The sequence below is a fragment of the Acomys minous genome (assembly GCF_964271855.1).
Source record: "Acomys minous genome assembly, chromosome: 18".
NCBI classification, from domain to species: Eukaryota; Metazoa; Chordata; class Mammalia; order Rodentia; family Muridae; genus Acomys; species Acomys minous.
Genome location: NC_140501.1, coordinates 62093890 through 62121230, shown reverse-complemented (window position 1 = coordinate 62121230; position 27341 = coordinate 62093890). Strand labels below are relative to the sequence as shown.

Sequence of the window (27341 nt, the reverse complement as noted above, 5' to 3'; positions counted from 1 at the left end):
CAAGTTACCAAGAAGAGATTCCATACCCTAAGAGCATATATAGGGGGAGGAGGTTCCCCTCAGTCACAGACATAGGGGAGGAGAGTAGGGGGAAGTGGGAGGGAGGGAGGAATAGGAGGATACAAGGGATGGGCTAACAATTGAGATGTAATATGAAAAAATTAATAAAACAAATAAACACCCCCCAAAAAGAAAAATATCAAGTTCCAATAAATTATCTAAATGTAACAAACAAGTAAACCTGAAATAGAGCAAAATTTAAGGCAACTTACATTTTAAAAGACCTGAAATTAAGACACCAATTTTGAGCAGATATTTATGAATACTGGAGCTTATTTTGATCCAAATAAAAAACACCACAAACATGGAGAACCACCCCTTAGCACACATTTTATCCCTTTCATACAGCAAGTGACACATGTGACATAAACAGGGGTAATGACAACACTTGTCTGCCTTTTATTTAAGGGTTCGCTCCCACTTTCACCTGTGGGGAACCATTAATACCATCCAGTAAGCCTAGTGCATTAAACCCTTTCTGTAATGAATAAAACTATTTATGTTGCTAAGAATATGACAGCCTTGTCTACCTAATGAGTTCCAGGACAAGGACTACTTAGAAAAAACTGTATAAAAAACCAACCGACCAACCACCCAAAAAATAAAAATGAAAATGAAAAGAAAAGAAAAGAAAGAAAGAAAGGAAAAGAAAACAAACAAACAAACAAAAAAGAACATGATTGTTGAGTCTAATAGGAATTCTCTAAGCTAGGATTAGATTCAATAGTACCTTATAAGAATTTAGGAGACACTTCTACCTACACAGAGACTACTTGGGTAGGGTGGGGATGAGGACCACTTGAAGCCTCTCTTGCATCGTTCTCATCCAGACTTATGGAAAGGCCATGTTACTTTGCCTTTCAGTAATATACTGCTGGTGATAAAGATGCTCTGACAGATACTACTACAAACCTATGAAATAAAAAGAACCATCCATACTTTGGCTGCTGACCAAAGCAGGTGTGGTATCTCTGACAAAATAGCTCAGGTTTTGCTGACCATAAAGCAGGCAGTAAATGGATGGAAAACATACTCCCAGCATCCTGACTTTAACTCCACATTAGTCTATTTTACTAAATTCGCAGTTATACACACAGTAAAGACTCTTCAGCTATCAGATGGAACTATTAATATTTATATTTGAAGCTGGACTTTCAAACTGATGCTTCACCTTGATTAGTTTTTTCGGGGGGGTTGAGCCAGGGTCTATCTGTGTAGACTTGACTGTCCTGGACTCACTTTGTAGACCAGGCTGGCCTCAAACTCAACGTGATCCACCTGCCTCTGCCTCCCGTGTGCTGGGATTAAAGGCGTGTGCCACCCTCACAGCTCGAAAGTTGTTTGGTTGGTTGGTTGGTTTTTGGTTTTTTGAGACAGGGTTTCTCTGTGTAGCCTTGGCTGTCCTGGACTCACTTTGTAGACCAGGCTGGCCTCGAACTTACAGCGATCCACCTGCCTCTGCCACCCAAGTTCTAGGATTAAAGGCGTGTGCCAGGACTCCTGGCTCACCTTGATTAATTTTTAACCAAATGCTGTTGGCACAAAAGTGAACTTAATTCCTTCCATAAATAAATGGAGTACTTAATTACCATGCAGAGAACAACGTAAAACTATACTATGATATGCAAAGAGGTGAGGGAAATTTAAAGCAAGTATTCATGATACTAACTCTTACATACACAGAGAGTTTCTAGGTAGGTTTTCTTTGTTGTAATTAATTCTCTCCAAAAGATAAATAGGGTTTGTAGAGAAATGAATGTTTAGTGCAGGGGAGAGAGTAAATGACAATTCCCCCTGCTGTTCTGTCAAACCAGTAAGTTCCTGGCAAGGAGGGAGTGGTGACAGAGAATTAAAGGAAATTGACTGTTAAAGGCCATAACAACCTTCACATGACAGGAACAATGTGACAAACATTTTCTACAAGGCAGACAATGAAAAATTAGAATACACAGTAAGAAGAGCTCTGTTGCTGCAAACTTAGTTACAAAGTATGGTCATCTAACTAAAGAACATCCTGTTGGGTGGATTGGGTCCCGGGGCTGTCTGATCAAACTATTGCACTAGCCAAGGACAATACAAGTACTCTGATCTACCCAATGGACAGGACATTCTCCACATTTATGTGGAGAGCAGGGACTGACTCTGACATGAGCTATGGTGCTCCATATTTGACCACCTCCCCTTGGTGGGGAGGCCTGATGGAACTCAAAGAAAGAATAAGCAGGCTACCAAGATGAGACTTCATAGCCTATGACCATATAGTGGGGGAGGAGGTCCCCCTCGGTCTTAGACCTAGGGGAGGGGAGTAGGGTGAAAGCGGGAGAGAGGGAGGAATGCGCAGATAAAAGTGATGGGATAACAACTGAGTTGGAATTTTTAAACTTCTTAAAAATTAAAAAAAAGAAAACATCTTTAGGTATAACGACCCTTGATTCAACTGTTGCTTAGAGGTTTGTGTTTTTATAAATTAAACATGCTGCTGCCTCAGCAGCCAAAAGTTTTAGGAAAAATATTCATGTCACAGAATAAATAGAGAAGTCATTTTCAAGCAAAAAAAAAAATGATCTCACACCAATCCTGGAGGTCATCTACTCTAGACCTTGGCATACCTCTGCTCCTGTTACCGCACAACATGACTGGATGTGCCGTGCATGATCCTTCATTGAACTAATGTATTTGGAGATCTCAGCTGTGGTCATGTACCCTTTCATGTCCTGTTTATTTGCAAAGACAAGGACTGCAGCTTTCCTTAAATCCTCATGAGCCAACGTTCTGTATAATTCGTCTTTTGTGGTAGCCAGTCATTCCCTGTCGATGCTCTGCACAACAATGGTGACCTCTGGTGTTGAGTAACAGGTGTTCCAGGATGACCACAGAGACGCGTGACCTCCAACGCCCCACATAAGAAAATGAGAGTTCTTCCCAGCTATTTCTTCAGCATTGCTTCCTGGGGTTGGAGAAGTACTTCATTCATGAAGAGCTGATAAAGAATGGTGGTTTCCTCTGCATTATCCAGTCCCACTGTAACCAGTGGTCCTGGTTACAGAAAAGGCTCCACAGTTTAGTAACAATCAGCCGCATCTTGAGCCCCAGGCAGGACAGGCTCCCAGTGCAGCACTCAGCTACAAGTGCCCAGGCACCGGCAGTGGAGCTTACAGCAAACCTACCTGGACCCCGGAGCCTCAGAGTCCAGTGAAGCTTTGACTTCCATGGAGCCTGGAACCACTGCAGACTCCGTTGTTCACAGAAACAAAGATACACATTATCTGAGAATAAAGGGCTGGGAAAAGTTTTTCTAAGCAATCGGTCCCAAGAAGCAAGCTGATGTAGCCATTCTAATGTCTAATAAAATAGACTTTCAATTATAATTAGTCAAGAGGGCTGAAGAGATGGCTCAGAGGTTAAGAGCACTGACTGTTCTTCCAGAGGTCCTGAGTTCAATTCCCAGCAACCACATGGTGTCTCACAACCATCTATAATATGATCTACTTCCCTCTTGTGGTCCGCAGGTGTACATGCAGGCAAAGGACTGTATACATCATTTAAAAATCTTTAAAAAATAAAATTAAATTAATCAACAAAGATGGGTAAGGACACTTCATTCTCATCAAAGAAAAAATACACCAAGAAGACATCACAGTCCTGAATATCTATGCCCCAAATACAAGATCACCCACATTTGTAAAACAACCATGTTTAAAACTTAACACATCGATCCCAAAACATTAATAGTTGGAGACCTCAACACCCAACTCTCACCAATGGACAGATCTTTGAGGCGGAACCTAAATAGAGAAATGGCTGACAAGAATCTTTTACCCAGAGAGCCCTGAGCTCCAGCTGCTGTCAAGTTTCCATTCTCTATCAGGAAGAGTTTTGTTCATTCCTCCATTTTGCCTACCTGTACCTTAGTATTCCGTCCCTTGGCTTTCTCCCCACTCTCTCCCTGATCTTCTGTAGAGAAAGCATGGAAAACCATGATCACCATTACCCACCATGCAACCTGGTCCATGACAGCAACCAAAACAAAGTCAGAGAAAGTCCAAGTCCTTGGTGCCATGGCACTTTGGAGAGAGACCATAGCAGTCTCTGTATTTTAATTTAAGTGGTTAACTACATTCTGCACCTTAATCTGTAAATTTTCTGGCCTCTCAGTTCCAGTTTTGTAACCACACCACTTCTGGAGCCACTTCTGGAGCCACCATTGCTCTGTGAGAGTTAAGCCACAAGCAGCAGCCAACCTGGGTGTGTTAAGTATTTTCCCTTTATCTCCCATGTGCCCACAGGAAGCTGCTTTTTGTCTCTGGGTCAGAAGAGTCTCTCTTAAAGAGACATATGGGAGACAGTTTTTCATTCAAAAGTATTTTGTTTTAAGCTTGGATTCACTCAATACTTCTCGGACTTAGATTCAATCCTCACCTTTGCCACTTTTTTATTACTATTAATATTCAGTAATACATTTAACAAAATATCATTTATTTGATAATCCATAATATCCCCCAAATTATCATACATCTAGGCAATGATTCATTAATATTGAGCACAAAGGTGAACATGATAATTAATCTATTATCCCCACTATCAGTTACTCTTCCTCTCCTCCAAGGTCCCAGGCACTTGCTTTGTTCGCTTCTCTAGATTCTGTCCATCCTCTTCCTCTCCTGCACCTTCTCCTGCAGTGCTGGGCTCTGACCCTCTTCACTTTGGTTGCATAGTTCTCCTCTATTTCTTTTAGCGTGCTTGGGTGATGCTCTTTTCTGTGGTTTGGCCTGTTTGAATCATGTTCTTCACCCTGGTTTGGACTGGTTGGATGATTCTACTCTCTTTGGTCCTGCCTGGCTGGATGATGAACCACTCACTGGCATAGCCTGGTTGGGTGATGCACCACTCACTGGCATGGCCCGGCTGCATGATGCAAGACTCACTGTCATGGCCTGGCTGGATGATGCACCACTCACTGGCATGGCCTGGCTGGATGAAGCACCGTCACCGGCATGGCCTGGTGGGTTGGGGTTCCTGTCAATAGTCTGGTCAGGATGGGTGATATAACCATCACTGGCAACGCCTGGCTGGATGGTTCACCACTCACTGGCATGGCCTGGCTAGTTGGTGTTCCTCTCATGTGCCTGGCCTGGAGGCATGATGCACACCTCTGTGGAAAGTCCTGGTTGTGTAATACTCCTCCCATTGTAATTGCCACGGTGAAAGCTACCAGAGACTATTTATGCTCACTGTATCCTGTCTATGACAGCACTTCCTCTCAATGACAATTGAACCAAATCTGAAAAGAAAGGGAAGTATTTAATGTTTTTATAAATCTTTCATACTTTTAAAGGTGCTTAATTTATATATTTTATATGCATAGTATGATATATACCGTTTTCCTTTTCAATCCAAGGTTTCTCTGTGTTACCCTAGCTGTTATAGAATTCACTTTGTAGACCAAGACAGTCAAAGATACACTGAGAAAACCTGTCTCAAAAAAAAAAAACAGGGGGGATCCAAGATGGAGGCGAGCAGTGTGGGCTGTGTTTAGATGCTCCAGTAAACAATTCAGGGAATTGCACAGAATTCTGAACCAGGAACACCGAGGCCCCCACTACACTGCAGCAGGAGTGCTCCACAATTCGAATGGACCAGGGTGCAGAGGACCTCTGTGCCCCTGCACATGGGAGGAGTGCAGATTTTCTCAGACTGGAGCGTTAGTGACAGCGGTGACAGCAGCAGCAGCAGCAACAGAAGAAGCTGTGGCGGTGACTGAGGTTTGCAGCTGGCGGAGGCGATTGGTGTGGTGGCCAGTGGGAGTTTCTGTGGGAGAGGGGACTCTGGGCAGGATCTGGGCTGTGCTGCACGATTTGGGCTCCATGACCCAAGCTCAACTTGGTTCACGGCTTGTGACCTGAGACCCAAACGGGACTCAGTGTGCAGTTCGGCTGCTGTGATCCAAGCTCAGCTCAGGGCACACTTCTGCCACGGAGATGCTAGCTGAGCTCAGCGAGCAGTTCCGCCAGAGATGCTAGCTCAGCTCAGTGTGCAGTTCTGCCGGAGACACTAGCTTAGCTCAGCTCAGCGCACAGTTCTGCCAGAGACGCAGGCTGAGCTCAGCCTACAGTTATGGACCAGAGTCCCTAGATGGACTTGACAGACAGATTGGGCCCAGAGACTCTAGCTGAACTTTGTGCGCAATCACACCACTGAGAATCTGGCTGGATTCTACCTGTAGTTTAGGCCCAGAGTCCCTGGCCGAATTCAGCGCACAGTGTGGTTCCAGAGCCCCTGCCTGAGCTTGGTGCGCAATTCTGCCCCTGAGACTCTGGCGGAGCTCGGTTTGTGGTTTCGGGCCAGGTTGGAGACTCTGGTTGGACACTGTGTGCAGTTTGGGTCCAGAATTCCTGGCTGAGCTTGGTGGGTGGTTCAGGTCCTGTGAATATAACAGACACAACATGCACTTTGGGCACAAACACTCTAGGTGAGCTTGGCACACAGTCCCAGCATGGAAACTCTGGCTGGACTCTGTGTGCATTTTGGATCAAGAGTCCCTAGCTGAGCTCAGCAGACGGCTCAGGCCATGAGAATCTAGTGGAGCTTGACTCATGGTTCGGGACCAGTGTCCCTATCTGGTCTTGGCAGGGGACCCAGAAGGCTGTGGACACTTTGACCTGGCCCAGTGTACATTCAGAGACCCAGAATGATTGCAAAACCCACAGTACAGGGGAGCTGAGATTCACTGGATGTGAGAGTCCAACACGACAGGGCTAGCCTCCTGCCATCCACACCAGTGAAGCATCAGAACTTCTGTCCTAGGAAAATCATGAGAAAACAGGTGAATCTATTATCGGACTTGCCCCACCCAACTCTGGAAGCTACCCAACAAAAACAGAGACGGCAAGATATCTAAATGATAGCATAAAAGCATACGCAAAAAAAAAAAAACCAAAACAATATGGCATCTCCAGACCCAAGCTATCCCAAAGAAAACAACCCAGAGAACTCAAACACATCGGAAATATAAGAAAATGACCTCAAATCCTTAGTAATGAGGATGATCATGGAGGAAACAAATAAAATTCGTAATCAAATGCAGGAAGATGCAGCCAAACAGGTGAGAGACATACAAGAAGCACATAGAGCAGAATTGGAAATTTTTCAGGAAAAAACAAACCAGATGAAAGAAATCAATAAAACGGTTCAAGCTCTGAAGACCTGTAAAGAGGCAATGGAAGAAACTCAGGAATATACAAACAATCAGATGAAAGAAATAAAAAAATCAATTCAAGACCTGAAGATGAAAATAGATTAAATGATACACACAGAGACAGAAGAAAAACGGGAACGTGAGATCTCAAAGATGAAGGCAAGCAACACAGAGGGGATCTTTTCTAACAGAATCCAAGAGATGGAAGAATGAATCTCAGGTCTGGAAGATACAATCACATATCTTGAAGCAACCATTGAAGAAAACCTAAATCTGGAAAAATCCTGACACAAAACATCCAAGAAATCAAGGACACCATGAAAAGAAGAAATCTGAGGATAACGGCCATTGAAGAAAGAGAAGATCTCAGACTCCAAGGCCCAGAAACTATTTTCAACAAAATCATAGAAGAAAATTTCCCCAATCTAAGGAAAGAGATGCATATAAACATACAAGAGGCCTAGAGAACAACAAATAGAATAGACCAGAAAAGAAAAACTGCCCGTCACATAATAATCAAAACACAAAACATACAGAACAAAGAAAAATATTAAAAGCTGCAAGGGGAAAGGACCAAATAACATTTAATGGCAAACCTATAAGAATTACACCCGACTTCTCAGCAGAGACCATAAAAGCCAGAAGGGCCTGGACAGAGATCTTGCAAACCCTAAGAGACCACAGATGCCAGGCCAGACTACTTTACCCAGCAAAACTATCAATAACCATTGATGGAGAAAACAAAATGTTCCATGACAAAAACAAATTCAAACAGTACCTATCCACGAATCCAGCTTTACAGAAGGTACTAGAAGGAAAATTCCATGCCAAAGGAACAAGCTACAACCAAAACTACTCAGGAAATAGATAACTATACCATAGCAAAACCACAACTACACAAACGCTCAACTGGAACCAACATCAAAATTAAGACTCTTAACAGTCACCGGTCATTAATATCTCTCAACATCAATGGTCTCAATTCTCCAATAAAAAGACAAAGATTAACTGAATGGATGCATAAACAAGATCCAACATTCTTCTGCATCCAAGAAACACATCTCACCCAGAACGATAGGAATTACCTCAGGGCAAAAGTTTAGAAAAAATATTCCAAGCAAATGTTCACAAGAAGCAAGCGGGCGTAGCCATTTTAGTATCGAACAAAATAGATTTTCAACCAAATTAATCAAAAGGGATGAGGACGGACACTTCATACTCATCAAAGGTAAAGTCAACCAAGACAACATCACAATTCTGAACATCTATGCACCCAATACAAGGGCACCCACATTTGTAAAAGATCTCCTAATGAAGCTTAAACCACACATTGACCCCTACACAATAATAGTAGGAGACTTCAACACCCCACTCTCACTGAAGGATAGGTCATTGAAGCAGAAACTAAGCCAAGAAATAACATCATTAACCAATGCCATGAATCAAATGAATCTAACAGATATCTATAGAACCTTTCACCCAAACAAGAAGGAATATACCTTCTTCTCTGCACCCTATGGAACCTTCTCCAAAATTGATCACATCGTAGGTCACAAAGCAAGCCTCAACAGATACAAGAAGATTGAAATAATACCTTGTATCCTATCACATCACCATGGTCTTAGGCTGCAATTCAACAACAACAGAAATAACAAAAGCCTACACCTACGTGGAAACTAAACAACACTCTGTTAAATGACACCTGGGTCAGGGAAGAAATAAAGAAATCAAGGAGTTCCAGAAATTCAATGAAAATGAGAGAACAACATACCCAGATTTGTGGGATACATTGAAAGCAGTACTAGGCCGGGCGTGGTGGCGCACGCCTTTAATCCCAGCACTCGGGAGGCAGAGGCAGGCGGATCGCTGTGAGTTCGAGGCCAGCCTGGTCTACATAGGGAGTCTAGGACAGCCAAGGCTACACAGAGAAACCTTGTCTCAAAAAAAAAAAAAGAAAGCAGTACTAAGAGGAAAATTCATAGCACTAAGTGCCTTTAAAAAGAAATTGGAAACATCATACATAAGCATCTTAACAACACAACTGGAAGCCCTAGAAAAAAAAAGAAGCTGAAACGCCCAAAAGGAGTAGACGTCTGGAAATAATCAAACTCAGGGCTGAAATTTACAAATTAGAAACTAAGAAAACAGTCCAAAGAATCAACAAAACCAAGAGCTGGTTCTTTGAGAAAATTAACGAGATAGACAGACCATTAGCCAAACTAACTAAAAGGCAGAGGGACACTATCCAAATCAACAAAATCAGAAATGAAAAGGGAGACATAACAACAGACACTGAAGAAATACAAAGAATCATAAGATCCTACTTTGAAGGCATATATGCCACAAAATGTGAAAATCTAAGGAAAATGGACAATTTTCTTGATCAATTTCACTTGCCAAAATTGAGTTAAGGACAGATAAACAAGCTAAATAGTCCCATTTCCCCTACAGAAATAGAAGAAATCATTGATAGTCTCCCAACCAAAAAAAGCCCAGGGCCAGATGGTTTGAGTGCAGAATTCTACCAGACCTTCAAGGGCAAGCAAATACTGATACTCTTCAAGCTGCTCCAAAAGATAGAAAGGGATGGAACATTACCAAATTCATTCTATGAGGCCATAGTCACATTGATACCTAAATCTCACAAAGACCCAACAAAGAAAGAGAATTTCAGACCAATTTCTCTTATGAACATTGATGCAAAAATACTCAATAAAATACTTGCAAAACGAATACAAGAACATATCAAAGATATCATTCACCATGATCAAGTAGGCTTTATTCCAGGCATGCAGGGATGGCTTAATATACCGAAATCCATCAATGGAATCCACCATATAAACAAACTGAAAATAAAAAAACCACACAATCATCTCCTTAGATGCAGAGAAAGCATTTGATAAAATCCAACACCCATTCATGTTTAAAGTTTTGGAGAGACTGAGGATACAAGGCACTTTCCTCAACATAATGAAGGCTATATACAGCAAGCCAATAGCCAAAATCAAATTAAATGGTGAGATACTCAAGGAAATTCCTCTAAAATCAGGAACAAGGCAAGGCTGTCCACTCTCTTCATATCTCTTCAATATAGTACTTGAAGTTCTAGCCAGAGCAATAAGACAACAAAAGGAGATCAAGGGGATCCAAATGGGAAAGGAGAAGTCAAATTATCCCTATTTGCAGATTATATGATAGTCTACATAAGTGACCCTCAAAATTCCACCAGAGAACTCCTACAGCTGATAAACACCTTCAGCAAATTGGCTGGATACAAAATTAACTCAATAAAGTCTGTAGCCTTCCTATACACACATGACAAGCTTGCAGAGGAAGAAATTAGGAAAACCACACCCTTCACATTAGCCACAGGCAATATAAAGTATTTAGGAGTTACTCTAACCAAGCAAGTGAAGGACTTGTTTGAAAAAAATTTCAAAACTCTGAAGAAAGAGATTGAAGATGACATGAGACGATGGAGTGATCTTCCTTGCTCATGGATCGGGAGAATTAACATAGTAAAAATGGCCATCCTACCAAAAGCAATCTACAGATTCAATGCAATCCCTATCAAAATACCTACACAATTTTTTACAGAAATCGAACGTTCAATTCTGAACTTCATATGGAAAAAGAAAAAACCCAGAATAGCTAAAACAATTTTGTACAATAAAAGGTCCTCCAGAGGAGTCTCCATACCTGATTTCAAGGTGTACTATAAAGCATCAGTAATTCAAACAGCATGTTACTGGCACAGCAACAGGTTGGTTGATCAGTGGAATTGAACCAAAGACCCAGATATGAATCCACACACATATGGTCACTTGATTTTTGACAAAGAAGCCAAATCCATTCAATGGAAAAAGGATAGCATCTTCAACAAATGGTGCTGGTCTAACTGGATGTTTATGTGTAAAAAAATGCAACTGGACCCATATTTCTCACTTTGCACAAAATTTAAATCCAAGTAGACTGAAGACCTCAACATGAAACTAGAGACACTAAGTCAGATAGAAGAAAAAGTGGGGAAGAGCCTGGAACACATTGGCACAGGAGACAACTTCCTGAACAGAACACCAACAGCCCAGGCCTTGAGCTCCACAATTAATAAATGGGACCTCATGAGGCTGAGAAACTTCTGTAAGGCAGGAGACACTGTCAAGAGAACAAAGCAACAGCCTACAGACTGGAAAAAGATCTTCACCAACCCTACATCTGACAAAGGTCTAATATCCAAAATATATTTTTTAAAAAACCTCAAGAAATTAAACACCACCAAACCAAATAACCCAATTGCAAAATGGGGCTTGGAACTAAACAGAGAATTCTCAACAGAGGAATATCAAATGGCTGAGAAACACTTAAAGTAATGTTCAACCTCCTTAGTCATCAGGGAAATGCAAATCAAAACAACGCTGAGATTCCATCTTACACCCATCAGAATGGCTAAGATGAAAAATTCAAGCGACATCACATGCTGGTGAAGATGTGGAGAGAGAAGAACACTCCTTCATTGCTGGTGGGAATGCAAATTAGTACAGCCACTTTGGAAATCTATCTGGTGCTATCTCAGAAAACTGGGAATAGGGCTTCCGCAAAACCCAGCTATTCCACTCCTTGGAATATACCCAGAAGATGCTCCAGCATACAATAGGGACATATGCACAACCATGTTCATAGCAGCCTTATTCATAATAGCCAGAACATGGAAACAGCCTAAGTTTCCCTCAGTAGAAGAATGCATAAAGAAACTGTGATACATTTACACTATTGAATACTACTCAACTATTAAAAACAAGGAATTTCTGAAATTTGTGGGCAAATAGATTGAACTAGAAATGATCATAATGAGTGAGTTCACCCAGAAGCAAAACGAGTTAAATGGTATATACTCATTTATATCGAGACACTAGTCCAAGGGGTATGTCCCCATGAAAACTTTACCTACTGGGAAAGTGGTTCAGAGGGGAGGACATCCTATTGAAACTTTACGTGAGAGAAGCGTGGGAGAATGGGGAAATAGAAGGATCCAGAGGGTCCTGGAAAACTACAAGAGGAACTGTATGACAGGCGGATCTGGGCCCTGGGGTCCTCCTCAAACTATGGCACCAGACAAGGAAATTATAGGCAGTAAATTTCGAACCCTACCCAGATTAGCTGATGGACAGGACATTCTCCACAGTTAAGTGGAAAAGGAGATCTGACTCTCACACGAACTCTGGTACCCCATTTCTGACCACATCCCCTGGATGGGGAGGCCTGGTGGAACTCAGAGGAAGGATAGCAAGTTACCAAGAAGAGATTCCATACCCTAAGAGCATATATAGGGGGAGGAGGTCCCCCTCAGTCACAGACATAGGGGAGGGGAGTAGGGGGGAAGCGGGAGGAAAGGAGGAATGGGAGGATACAAGGGATGGGCTAACAATTGAGACGCAATATGAATAAATTAATATAAAAAATAATAATAAATTAAAAAAGAAAGAAACTGTGGTACATTTACACTATGGAATACTACTCAGCTATTAAAAACAAAGAATTCCCAAAATTTGTGGACAAATGGATTGAACTAGAAATGATCCTAATGAGTGAGTTAACCCAGAAGCAGAAAGAGTCAAATGGTATATACTCACTTATATCTGCATACTAGCCCAAGGGGCATGTCCAAGGAAGTCTTCACTAACCAGGAAACTGGGACAGAGGGGAGGACATCCTATTGAAACTCTAGATGAGAGAAGCATGGGAGAATGGCAAAGTTGAAGGATCCAGAGGATCCTAGAAACCTACAAGTAGAACATTATGATAGGCCGATTTGGGCCAGGGGGCCCACTCAAACTAAGGCACCAGCCAAGGACAATACAGGCGGTAAACTTTAAACCCCTACCCAGATCTAGCCAATGGTCAGAACATTCTCCACAGTTGAGAGGAGAGTGGGATATTACTTTCTCACGTACTCTGGTGCCTCACATTTGACCATGTCCCCTGGAGGGGGAGACCTGGTGGCACTCAGAGGAAGGACAGCAGGTTACCAAGAGGAGACTTAATATCCTATGAGCATATACAGGGGGAGGTAATCCCCCTCATGAACAGTCATGGGGAGGGGAATAAGGGGAAATGGGAGGGAGGGAAGAATGGGAGGATACAAGGGATGGGATAACCATTGAGATGTAACAAGAATAATTTAATAAAAAAAGAAAAAAAGTATTGAACATCTACAGCCATCAGGAAAATGCAAATAAAGACAAGAAAGGGATGGACACATGGCTTAACAGTGTTTAACAATACCTACCGTCCTTGTAGGAGGACCGGAATTCAGTTCACAGCCCTGACAGTGCGTGCCTGCCTTTTTCAGCCTCCAAATGCACTGTACTCTCACACACACTTTGCACACACATTCATGCTAACATAGTTAAAAATAACCAAATTCAGGTCCCCCCAAGAGAAGCAAACACCCTACCAACTGAGCTCTTTGCTGCTCTTGCAGAGGACCCCAGTTTGCTTCCCAGCACCGACAAGTGTCTCAGAACCATCCATGACTCTGTGTGCATTGGATCTGATGCCCTTTCTGACCTCCTTGGACACATCACATATGTGGTGCACAGAGATGCAGGCAAACACTCCTATGCAGAAATGTAATGATACTGTTCATTGCCCACTTGATTACATGTAGAATCAACTAAAACCCAAGCAACTGGGCACACCTATGAGGGTTTTATTTTTTGCTCAATTACTAGAGCACTAGAAAACCCAACTTGCCCAGCCTGTGGCCATGGTAGACAGCTTTAATCACCTCCCTCTGGAGCCAGAGGCAGACAGATATTGTGAGTTCTGTGTAACTACTCACTGTAGTTCTGGCTGACATGGAACTCGTACAAATTCTCCTAGCTCTGCCTCCCAGGCACTGTAATTAAATATGTGTGCCACCACACCCAGCTGATAATCTAAAAGAAAGAAAGAAGGGAGGGAGGATGAAGGAAGGAAAGGAGTGAGGGAGGGAGGGAGGATGAAGGTAGGAAAGAAGGAAGGGAGGGATACAAGGTAGGAAGGAAGAAAACACGCTGGTGAGGGTCGGCGGGAAAGTTACTCATAAAGCAGCAGTGGACATGGAAAACGGTGCGACCGCTACAGACACCACCCTGGATATTCCTCAGAATGTAAAATTACAATTATCACCACTCAGCATACATCTATAAACATTGAAATCAGAAGGCCAGACAGTTACCTGAGCACCCATGTTGACTGTGGCCTTATTCACATCTACCAAGAGGTGGAATCAGCCTAGATGTACATCAGTGAGCCAGACTCACTAACCTCACATTCTTCTCCTCTGAGAGAGGTAAACTAACAATAATAATAATAACATTGCAGGGCATTGTGGCCCATACTGTTAATCCCAGAACTCAGTAAGCAGAGGCAGGTGAATCTATCGGAGTTTGAGGCCAGCCTGGTCTGCAGAACAAGTACCAGGACACTCAGGGCTACATAGAGGTTTTTTCCCCACATCAAAAAAAGAGAAAGAAAGAAAGACAGAAAAAAAGAAAGAAAAAAGAAAAAGACAAAAGCACCAATAGATAGAGGTGGAAGGTGTCTTGGATATTTTAATTAAGGAGAAATTATGATCCAATGTGTATAAAAACCATCAAACACATTATTTTGTATAATTAATATAGACCAATAGCTATTACAATTGTTTTTTTAATTGTGATGCAGGAGGGGGAAGGTGTGTTTGCTTGTTTGGATAGAGTGTCTTTGTGTCGCCCTGCCTGTCCTAGAACTAGCTCTGTAGACTGGGCTGGCTTCCAACTTGCGTCCCTTGCCTTGGGAGTGCTTTAAGAGCCCTTGCTGCTCTTACAGTGGACCCCAATTCTTCTCCCAGCACCCACAGGCGCCAGTTCACAACCTTAGCTCTAAGAGCACCAGTATAGATCTCATCCTGTTCTTGCAAAGTTTAGTGTGGGTCCAGCACCCAAGACTTCTGACTCAAGGACTCCTCACCCTCATCTGGTCTCCAGGAATATATGAAATTCCCCAAAACAGACACATACTGGAAGTTAGTTAAAATGATGGAAAGTTGCCTGCAGCATGGCTCAGCAATGCAATCCTTACACAGTAGGCAAAAGGAACAGAAAATGGCAACACATTACCACAAGTTTTGGAGGACGGGGGAGAAAGAAATCTGTGGCCCCATGGGATCTCGCTGTGGAATCCCGAGAGAATTTGGACCTTTCTCATCTTGGACCAGTCGCAGTTGTTGCACCCAAGCCTGGCTCCTGCCTCGCACTCACCTGACATCGTGTCTCTCTGTGGTTTATTACTGGATCAGTCCTGTACTTCGAAACCCCAAGACTTGCAATTTAAACAAAATTATATCTCGATCATCAGGCCCCTGCCTAAAATCTCCCTAATCCAGAAGGAATAATCCTTTTCAGTGCACTCTGTACAAAAAAAAATCTGTTTCTTTACCTAGGACCCTGAGGTGGGAAGAAAAATCCTATCCAGCAAGCAGGAGGCATGGTGGCACATGCCTTTAACCCCAGCACTCAAGGAGGCAGAGGCACCTGGGTCATTGTGAGTTGAAGGCCAGCCTGGTCTACAAATTGAATTCCAGGACAGCCAAGGCTACAAACAGAGACAATGCCTCAGGGGGAGAAAAAAAATGAATTTAAGAGGCTCATGACATGGTGAAGCCAAAAAAAAAAAAAACACTCTAAGCCAAAAAAAAATCTGTTTTTCAAAATGAAGTCAATACCTAGGACTTCAGGTGTTACTTCATACAGTGAAAGTGGGAGCCACTAAAATACAACTCACCTGAGCTCCAACAAGAGTTAAAACAAACTTACAAAATGAGGCACAGTGGTGTCAGCCTGTAATCCCAGGATCGCGCAGGTGGAGGTAGAAGAACTAGTTTCAGGCCAGCTTCACCAACACTGAATGTTTGAAGCCAGCCTGCTGCATGCTACCCTGTTTTTAAATTAACCCTGACAGCCAGGCACTGCAGGGATCCTTTCTTGTTTTGTTTGTTTATTTGTTTGTTTTTGTTTTTGTTTTTTTGAGACAGGGTTTCCCTCGGTAGCACTGGCTGTCCTGGAATCACTTTGTAGACCAGGCTGGCCTCGAACTCACCTCTAATCCCAGCACTTGAGAGGCAGATGCAGAGGACTCTCTCTGTATTCCAAGTGGGATTGGTCTACATATGGAGTTCCAGGCCAGTCATATATGAGACTCTATTTTTTAAAAACCACAAACATACATGCATACATACATACATACATACATACATATGTACACACACAGAGACACATATGTATTTATCCGCTTATCAAGTAGCTGGGCAGGTGCCCAGATAATTTATGTTTCCAGAAATGAGATCTGGTTTCACACAGTCCTGTCTCCCATGAACTCAGCCACAGGCAGCAGGAAGATGCAGGGGACTGCCTCTGCAGCCTTGAACACAGCCATGTGAGGACCCTTTGGTACAAATTTTGGCCATAGCAACTAATATCCCAAAGACAGAAATGATGGTGGAATTCAGAATGCTTCCCCCAACGCCTGTGGACACCGGGCAGCTGTTACTGAGGTGGGGAGGCAATCTAGTGGGCACAGCCACAGGGGCCCCAAGAGAACTCTTTACTTGGGAAAACTGAGGCCCATGATAACTCACCTCAGGCTAAAGCTACAACAGCTCCCACCAGCTGCTATTTTTTATGTGTATCTGAATCTCTGTCATGTCCTGTTTTCTGGTGCCCACGGAGGGCATAGGATACCCTGGGATTGAATTTACAAGGAACCGTGAGCCACCATATGGATGATTGGATCCAAATCAGAGCCTTCTTACATAGCTGTAGGCTCTACACATGTCACCCAAAACAACATGTTTTGGTTGTTTGTTTGGGCTTTTTTTTTTTTAAAGCAGAGGGTCGCTGTGTAATTCTGGATGTCCTAGAATTGGCTCTGTAGACCAGGCTGGCCTCAAACTCACAGAGGTCTCCCTGACTCTTCCTCTTGAGTGCTGGCATTAAAGGCTTCCACCACCATCACCTGACAAGTGTTAGGCTTCCTGAAACAGGGTCTCACTACACAGTTCTCCAAATGGCACTAGCAAATCGCCAGTCCTTGTCATGAGCCTGAAGTCACTGTGACTTTGTGGAACAGCAGAGCCTTGAAAGTAGGTCCCAGGGACTGGAGAGATGGCTCAGTGGTTAAGAGCACTGAGGTCATGAATTCAATTCCCAGCAACCACATGGTGGCTCACAACCATCCACAATGAGATCTGGTGCCCTCTTCCGGCATGCAAGTGTACATGCAGGCAGGACACTGTATACATAATAAATAAATAAATATTAAAAAAAAAAAGAAAGCAGATCCCAAACAACCCCAGAACTAAAGAAAGAAAGGCCATCTCCTGAGAAACTGCTTTTCCCCTCAAGCAAATACACCTTGCCTAATCAATGGCTGATACACACACCTAAGTGTACACACACACACACACACCTTTAGAACAACAATGTTGAGACCCAAAGGATGAGTTTCCACTCTTACACTCAGCCTGCCCAGTGTGTCTGTGTCAAATCCTACCATGTTTCACCTCTATTTAGTGTCTAGAGACAGTGGTAGAGCCTAGTATGCTGTTGTGCTGGAACTCCCAGAAATGTTTTGTTCCCCCAAACTACAGTAGGATAGGCTAGGTTATGAATCCCCCACATTTTATACAGGTGTGCCTCTACTAAGTAGCAATATTTTTCTGTACTCTTTCTTTTTGGTCTGTGTGTCAGTTTTCCGCATAGATACCTGCTCATCTTGTTTTCTTTCCATCAGTATTCTCATGTGTTTGCATGGGATGATTTAACCAGTTTCCATCCAGAGCAGTCATTACCTGGAAAGACTTCCCAGTCCCTGGCTTCCAGAACTGCATTTCCTGTCCAGCTAACTCCCTGATGCAGGGGAGTTAGAAATACAACCACCAAGCTCAGATGAAGGAGTAAGGCCAATCCCTCCTGGAGAAAAACGGAAATCTATGGGTCTCAGACACTTATCAGCATGATCTGCTAGTGCCTGCTTATCCATATAGACATCTCTTCTTGCATGCTCTATGGAGACTCACGTGGACCTATTTCCCCTTTTTGAACAGGGATGTTTAGTGTGTGACACCTCTGGTAGCAGCTGTAAATGAGAGGCTACTCAAAAACCAACTCCTTGCAGGAATATCAGCTGGTGATTGGGATCATGGCTCAGGTGCAGAGGGTTTTCCTAGATCCCACAATGATAGCCTGGGGGCGTAATTCAGTGGCACAGCACCTCCCTAGACTCCCCCAGTGAGGAGAAAGGGACATGGCTCAGTGGGGGAGCCCCTACCTAGAATCCCCAGTGAGGAGTTGGGCTTGTGGCTCAGTGATAGAGAACCTGTGAGGGGCTGGCATTATATCTCCATTATAGTATACCCAGCCTACTATGCTGGAGACTCTACTTTAGTCTCAGCAGAGGAGACATTAATAGAAGGTAATTTATGTACAGTGTTCTGCCTGCATATAGGCCTGTACTCCAGAAGAGGGCACAAGATCTCATTATAGAAGGCTGGGAGCCACCATGTGGTTGGTGGGAATTGAACTCAGGACCTCTGGAAGAGCAGCCAGTGCTCTTAACCTTTGAGCCATCTCTCCAGCCCAAAGGCAAGTGTCTTAGTGAGTCTTCTATGGCTGTGAAGACACACCACGACCAAGGCAATTCTGGTCAAAGCATTTAATTGGGGCAGGTTTGTTTCCTAGATGCAGGCATCTTGCAAACTCAGCATGGAGAATGCGGAAGGGGAGCATTCTGGGAACTTCCCTCATAGAAAAATTACAGCTCTGAATTTTGAGGTCTTTCTCCGAAGCTATGGATGTGTCTGTAGGTCATCACAGACTCTGCCTCAGTCAGGCACCACAGTGAAAGATACTTATCAACGTTTTTGGCATAGCCATCCCCATTTTCACAAATGTGTCTATGTGATGGCCATTTTCTGTAGGTCTATGGGGTTTAGAAAATCACCAACTTATCAATTTTTACATTATCTATCAATAGAATCATATCCCTTTTTTCCTAAGATGTATAGTCCTGTGCTAAATTAGACTAAATATTTGACCACGAGTTGGTCAATTAACTTGCATTATTTACTTATCCTAAACAGATGGTAATTGAAACTTTAAAAATACTGGAAGGAAACCTTGTACAATCCCTGAGTTGTATGGGCACAATAGCACATACCAGATTGTTCTCTCTCTCTCTCTGTCTCTCTCTCCCTCCCTTCCTCTGTGTGTGTGTGTGTGTGTGTGTGTGTGTGTGTGTGTGTGTGTGTGTGCGTATGTGTGTGTGTGTGTAACAAAGTAACCTTTAATTGTATCAATACATCAAAATTTATACCTATGTATTAAAATAATCTTATTTAATATAAGAACACCCCTAAGTTGAAGAATAGATAAAATATTCTACTTTTGGTCTTATTATTCCTATAAGATACTTCTATATGCTCCTTTTGTGTTTTCAAGCTCTATCTCAGTACCTTTTAAAAAAAGATAGACAGAAGAGAGATATCCCTGGATCTAACCTTTTTTTTTTCTCTCTGAACAAAACCATTGATGACTTATAAGCAATGCCCTTTAATCCCAGCACTCGGGAGGCAGAGGCAGGTAGATCACTATGAGTTCCAGGCCAGCCTGGTCTACCAAGTTAGTCTAGGACAGCCAAGGCTACACAGAGAGTCTTTGTCTCAAAAAACCAAAAAACCAAACCAAACCAAATAAAAACCCTTATAACCATCTCCAAATGACAATAAACTGCATTTTTTTTTACAGAAGGAAGTGTTTGTTTTGGCTTATGGTTCTAGAGGGAGAGCCACAGTGGTTGTTAGAAACAACAGCCAGTACCTAGAGCAGGAAGCAGAGAAATCTCATCTTCAACTACAAGGCACAACAGGGAACTGGATGTGGGGAGATGCTTTTAGCCCTCAAAACCTGCCCTCCTTGATGCACTTCCTGCAGCAAGGCCATTCCACCTCCCCAAAACTCCCTAATTGGGGACCAGGTATGCAAATGCCTGAGCCTGGAAGGACCTTGCTTATTTAAACCACCACAACTCAATTTAAGGAAACTGTTTACTTTTTTACATGTACATTTATATTATTACACATCCATACAATAAACGACCATGAGCTTCTATATCCCAAGGAAACAACCAAAAACCAACCCTATCTCCCTTAAGGGAAATGGGTCATTGCTTTCAAGGTTGCTTCTCAATAATTTTTGGACCAGGAATGCCTTTTGGGGAGCCTAAATAAACTTAAAAACATTGGCTAAGTAAGATAGCAATAGTGTTTGTAGTCAAGTCTGTAAATGTTGAGAACACTGACGCTTAATAGAAGTCTTGTTTGGAACAGTCTAAAATGCTGGACCAACTGACATCAGCAGCTTTCTTCTCAGCTCTCCTGGGAATGAGCAGGCTGTGGTGAGGGACAGTAACCGCAGCAGTTGAGGATGGAACTTTTGAGTCAGTGTCTCAGCATTTTGCAGGATGAATCTGGTCAGGTCAGATCCAGCATCATCAGTGTCTGGTTCTGAAAACATGTATTTTCTCACATGTAATATACAGTACTACAATTAATAATATAGGAGATGTGAAAGATGTAAAGCCAGTCTCAGAGCTATTTCCATGTAGTCGGTTCAGCAATGTAAGTTATGTGCGTGTTCTGTAGTTTGAAGTCATTAAATATAGACTGATTTACTTTAGCAGTCTCTCTTCTTCCTAGGGCTGTTTCATTTGACCTCAGTCAAAAATGATGTATAATATTACCATGACCAATGAACATACAATCATTATCATATTGAAACCAAACCAAAACCCAAAAGTCCTCCTCTGGGCTCTGTGGCAGCTGTCGCATTAGGACAAGCTGCTACCTGTCCCACATGAGATTTCCTCAGGTCTAAAGGGATAAGCTGGCTGGCCAGAGCAATAGAAAAGGCACTACCTTAAAGAATCAATTTTAAACCCCTCTAAGCATCTCTAGGCATCTTGTACATGGGTTTTTATCTTTGTTGTGGCTAATTTCATCCTTCCCTTTTCCCCATATGGAATGGGCAGTTTTTCCTTCATAGCCTTTGTGTTTGGGGACCTAACATAGGTTGGCATGTATTTTGTAACCTCCATAATTCCTTCTGTCTCTTTGTGCTAGGCATGAGCACCACCTGTTCCCCATGATAGTGTCTCAGGTTTAAAGGGAGAAGCAGGCTTCTAAAGCATCCTGACACCTCACCTTAGTCAGTGCCCCACCAAGCACCATGGAACTGAATGCAGGAGGTGTAATTGCCTACACCAGCTCCTCCAGCTCTGCTTCCTGTCACAGCCAGGCTTCTGAGCACAGTTTCCATTCCCTTGCTCATCAATTCTATGTGCATGTACACCTGCATGCCAGAAGAGGGCATCAGATCCCAGGATAGGTGGGTGTGAGCCGCCATGTGCTTGCTGGGAATTGAACTCAGGACCTGTGGAAGAGCAGACAGTGCTCTTAACCACTGAGCCATCATCTCTCCAGCCCCATTAGATATTTTTGGTTTTCGAGACAGGGTTTCTCTGTGTAGCCTTGGCTGTCCTGGAGTGGATTTGTAGACCAGGTTGGCCTTGAACTCACAGTGAACCTCTGCCCCTGCCTCCCCAGTGCTGGCAGTGCTGGGATTAAAGACGTGCACCAGCTTGCCTATCTTTTGTGTATGTGTGTGTCGGGGGGGGGGGGGGATTTTTTGTTTGTTCGTTCGTTCGTTTGTTTTTTGTTTTGTTTTGTTTTTTGGCCTGGCCTCGACTTTTAAGCTCATGTGCTGCCTCTGCATCCCTATGCTGGGATTAAAGGCATGTGCCATCATGTCCGGCAAACCCATGGATTTTAGAATACATCTTTTACAAACTCTGCAGCTGAGGGTAATACATATTTCAGAGTTTCAGCTTTCCCTTTGTGCTAATGACACTGTTGCTGTGGCCGCTTACCTGCCACAGGTGGTTGGCAGATTTGGATTCTATATGCAGGATGAAGTTATGTTTAGGGAAGCCTTGTTACCCTATTAGCATGTCTGTGCCAAGTCCACTTTTTTTCTTGCCCTAAATCACACTGCAGGGATTTCTTTCACATTTGAGTTATATAATTTGAAAACATTTTAGTGACTGACCTAGGTACAGGCTTAGAGATTGTGGTAGGAGTGGTAGGAAAAGCTGAAGATTCCTGAACATCCTTACTTTATCCTGGAAAATAAAAATTACCACTGGGAGGCAGAGGCAGGTGGAGCGACGTGAGTTCGAGGCCAGCCTGGTATACAAAATGAGCCCAGGACCACCAAGGCTACACAGAGAAATCCTGTCTAGACAAACCAAAAAAGAAGAAGAAGAAAGGGAAAAGAAAATAACAGGAATAACAGGTACTTGTATTGGGGTTAAAACTACTTTCTGTGTAGTGCTTGGATTACATGAAATGATAGTCATGGAGAACATGCTTTACTATTCTAAGCCTGTTACTTTTGTGACATGCATGCAGAAGGCCTTATTTTGTAGTTTAACTTGGTTGCTACAGCAGGTGAGTATCTTTGATACAGTTAAGAGAGCCTGAAAAAGATGGGTGGTGGTGGCCCACGCCTTTAATCCCAGCACTCAGGAGGCAGAGGCAGGTGCATCACTGTGAGTTCAGGGCCAGCCTGGTCTACAAGGCGAGCCCAGGACAGCCAGGGCTACACAGACATACACTAGGGACCATCGCTGCTGCTTATGTTCAGTGGGTATGGACTTCACGGGATATACAGCATGGTTGGTGAATCCTTTACATTGATAGCATTGTCCTCTTATATATTATTCTAGAATTAACAAATGCATAGTTTTATTCTAATGGGGATAGAAAATTTTTTGCAGTAATACTGAAACCGCAAAGATTATGTTGATTCTTCGTTTTTGCCCTTTACATAAGTGACTTTATAACATGGATCTTTAAAGCAGTTAAGTCTTTGGAAACATGTCACCAGGATGTTAGTATTGCTTGCAATGCTTTATTTGGGGTTACTATATACATGTACACTCTTAAATATAAGCATGTAGATTTGCATTTCGTCTTGTAAATTTTTATTCCAACAAACTCTTCCCATAGTAATGGGAAACAAAAGAAAAGTCTAAGTTTGGGACCACTTGTCCCATTTCGTACTCTGACATAGCAGCCCTGTCCATACTTTTTTGAATTTAGTGGTTGTTACAGCATTTAGCAGGGTCCTTTCCAGAAATAGCTGACAGGCATCTTGTACCCAGAGAGCCCTGAGCTCCAGCTACTGTCAAGTTTCCGTTCTCTATCAGGAAGAGTTTTGTTCCTTCCTCCATTTTGCCTGCCTGTACCTTAGTGTTGCATCCCTTGGCTTTCTCCCTCTCTCTCCCTGATCTTCTGTAGAGAAAGCATGGAAAACCATGATCACCATTACCCATCATGCAACCTGGTCCATGACAGCAACCAAAACAAAGTCAGAGAAAGTCCAAGTGTCCTGGACCGTGGCACCTTAGAGAGAGACCATAGCAGTCTCTATTTTTTAATTTACTTTTTTAATTATTTATTTTATGTATGTGAGTGCTCTATGTGCAGATTCACCTGCAGGTCAGAAGTGGGCACCAGATCTCATTACAGATGGCTGTGAGCCACCATGTGGTTGCTGGGAATTGAACTCTGGACCTCTGGAAGAGCACTCAGTGCTCTTAACCCCTGAGCCATCTCTCCAGCCCTCTATTTTTTAATTTAGATGGCAAATTTCATTCCCCACCTCTACTTGTAAGTTTTCTGGCCTCTCACTTGCAGTTTTCTAACCACGCTGCCTCTGGAGCCACCATTGCTCTGTGAGAGTTCAGCCACAAGCAGCAGCCAACCTGGGTGTGTTAAGTCCTTTCCCTTTATCTCCCATGTGCCCACAGGAAGCTGCCTTTTGTCTGTGGGTGAGAATAAGTGTCTCTATTAAAGAGACCTGTGGGAGACAGTTTTTGATTCAATCGTATTTTGGTTTTCAGCTTCAGTTCTTTTGGTAAGAAATGGCCTTTCACTCACGTCTTCTCAGATCAAGCCTCATGTTTAACCACTTTTTAAATAACTATTAACAATGAACATTCACTCATATATTTAATAAAAACCTCCTTTATTTGTTAATTCATAATATCTGCCAAATAATCACACATCTAGGCAATGATTCATTAAAAATTGAGCACAAAGCTGACCATGATAATTAATCTATTATCCCACTATCAGTTACTCTTCCTCCCGTCCAAGGTCCCAGGCACTTGCTTTCTTCTCTTCTGTGGATTCTGTCCATCCTCTTCCTCTCCTGCTCTCTCTCTTCAAGTCCCAGGTGCTGGGATCTCACTTTCTTCCCCTAGCTTGTGTAGGTCTCCTCTTCCTATCTTAGCCTGCTTGGATGATGCTCTTCTCTGTAGTTTGCCCTGGAATAATGTTCCTTTCCCTGGCTTAGGCTGACTGGATGATGCTACTGTCTCTGGTGTAGCCCGGCTGGATGATGCATCCATAACTGGCCTGGCCTGGCTGGATGATGCATCCTTCACTGGCATGGCCTGGCTGGATGATGCATCCTTCACTGGAATGGCCTGGCTGGATGATGCATCCATAACTGGCATGGCCTGGTTGGATGATGCTCTTCTCTGTGGTCTGGCTTCTTTGAATAATGTTCCTCTCTCTGTCATAGGCTGGGTGGACGATGCTGTTCTCTCTGGTGCAGCTAGGCTGGATGATGCATCCATAACTGGCATGGCCTGTTTGGATGATGCTCCTCTCATTAGTCTGGCCTGTTTGCATGATGACTCCGTCACTGGCATGGCCTGGTTGGATGATACACCCATCATTGGCATGGTCTGGGAGGAGGGTACTCCTCTCATTTGCATGGCCTCCTTGAATATTCTCAGAAATGAACTCCTTTGATTTTTCTGTCATATTTTTCAGCACTAGGTCTTGATAACATTTAAATTATTCCTGAGAAGAAAGAATAGTTTTAATCTTTTTAAGAAATGATTCATCAAGCTAGGCAGTGGTGGCACACTCCTTTAATCCCAGCCCTTGGGAGGCAGAGGCAGGTGGATCCCTGTTAGTTCGAGGCTAACCTGGTCTACAAAGTAAGTCCAGCACAGTCGAGGCTAACAGAGAAACCCTGTCTTGAGAATCCCTCCGCTCAAAAAGAAAGAAAGAAAGAAAAAGAAATGTTTCATCATTTTTAAGGAGCTTTAATTTATATACTTAATACATGTAATTAATTTTTATATGGTTTTTTTTCTTTTGTTTTGTTTTGTGGGATTTTTTTCCTCTTATTTTTGTTTTTTCTAGACGGAGTCTCTCTGTGGCCTTGGCTGTCCTGGACTCACTTTGTACAGCATGCTGGCCCCAAACTCACAGCGATCTGCCTGCCTCTGCCTCCCTGTTTTTGGGTTTTGAGACAGGGTTTCTCGGTGTAACCCTGTCTGTTCTGGAATTCACTCTGTAGAGGAAGCTGCCCTCTAACACAAAGATGTGCCTGCCTCTGCCTACCAAGGGCTAATATATAACACGTATGCCATCACACAGATATTTTTTCATTGTTATTTTTAGTTATGCTTCTGTGCACTGGCTGCAGTGCCCATAGAGCATAGAAGGAGACATTAGGTCACCTGTAGTTGGTGATACAGGTGGCTCTAAGCCACCAGGCCAGTGCTGGGAATTGAACTCTTGCCGTCACAGGAACAGTTATTGCCCTTAACCACTGAACCACATCTCCAGCCCCAGACATTGATCTTTGACTCAGTTTTGGAGACAGGGCCAGTATAGTCTGTGCCAGGGATAGAACCCAGGACATTTTGAAATTCAAGGCCATCACTCTGTCAACTGACCCCATCACCTTTAGCCAGAGAGTTGGATAATAAAGTGATGGGTCCAGAGGAGAAATGTACCATCCTCACGTGAGAAAGCTGCTTACTAATTTCTCACAGATATTTAATATGCTCTTTCAGCCTCTCCGTCCTCGGTCCCTGAGGTAGATGATTTGAGAATCTATCAGTGGCTGGAGCAGACAGCGTGCTCCCACCCTAGATCACAAGACAGTAAGAAAAGATGGCTCTGGACTGTCAAGGACAATATTCTGAGCCCTGTGTGGTGGCCTACTCCAGGAGCCCAGTTCATGGGAAATAGAGGCAGAAGAGGCAGGAGTTCAAGGCCATCTTCAGCTATGCAAGTGTGAGGCTAGCCTAGGCTAAATATGACTCTGGTTCAAAAAAAAAAAGAAAACAATAGAAAATAAATAAATAGTAAAAAAAAAAAAAAAACAACCTACTCCCACATACTTTGTTTATCACTACAACACAAGAGAATATAGGAACCAACTCCTTTAAGAAAGGGCTCTAGCCAGTCCATACTGGGGCATGCCTTTAAATCCTAGATTCAGCAGGCAGAGGCAGGTAGATCCCTGAGTTCAAGGCCAGACTGGTCTACAGAGTGAGTTCCAAGGCCGTCAGGGATAGATAGAAAAACACAGTGTGCAGGGAACAGAACAAGAAAGAATAAAAAGAAGGGAAGGAAGGAAGGAAAGAGGAAGAGAGAGAGAAACAAAGATTCCCACTGAGCCCTGTTGGCCTCAAGTCAGGCTTGCCTTCACACTGCATAGCTGATATGTGCAATCCTCTAGGGAGCCTTAATGTATCTGAATAAAGTTAGTGGGTAAGCAAATAAACAACTCAGGAGCTAGAGAAATGGTTCAGAGGTTAGGAGCACTGTGTGCTCTTCCAGAGGTCCTGAGGTCAACTCCCAGCAACTGCTTGGTGGCTCACAACCATCTATAATGAGATTCAGTGCCCTCTTCTGGCATGCAGACAGAACACTGTATACATAATAAATAACTACATCTTTGAAAAAAAGAAAAGAAAAGACTCATTCCTCTCTATCATCCACTCCTGAACGATGCCATGGTCAATAAACAGGAATTATTTGATTTTAAAAAGCCCAGCCACTTGTACTACCACCACTCAGGAGACAAAGGCAAAAGCCAGCCTGACCTACATAGCAAGTTCCAGGCCATCCAAGGCT

The 27341-nt window shown here is 43.1% G+C and overlaps 1 protein-coding gene and 1 pseudogene across 5 annotated transcripts in view; both read right to left on the bottom strand.

Moving 5' to 3' along the window:
• LOC311588919 (uncharacterized protein) overlaps positions 1–27341 on the bottom strand; it is an 85966-nt gene that overhangs the window by 39581 nt on the left and 19044 nt on the right. The window contains exon 10 of one of the 4 annotated variants that reach the window (XR_014776363.1): positions 25202–25265. The exons of the other annotated variants lie outside the window; for them this stretch is intronic. The gene's annotated coding sequence lies outside the window, so the exon portion shown is untranslated. Of the gene's footprint in view, positions 1–25201; positions 25266–27341 lie in introns of those variants that run through there. 4 annotated transcript variants of the gene reach the window in all.
• LOC311589563 (ADP-ribosylation factor-like protein 5B) lies at positions 464–3141 on the bottom strand (annotated as a pseudogene). Its single transcript has 2 exons — positions 2631–3141; positions 464–487 (listed from the first exon to the last, which is right to left on the bottom strand). The product of its transcript is annotated as an ADP-ribosylation factor-like protein 5B (transcript).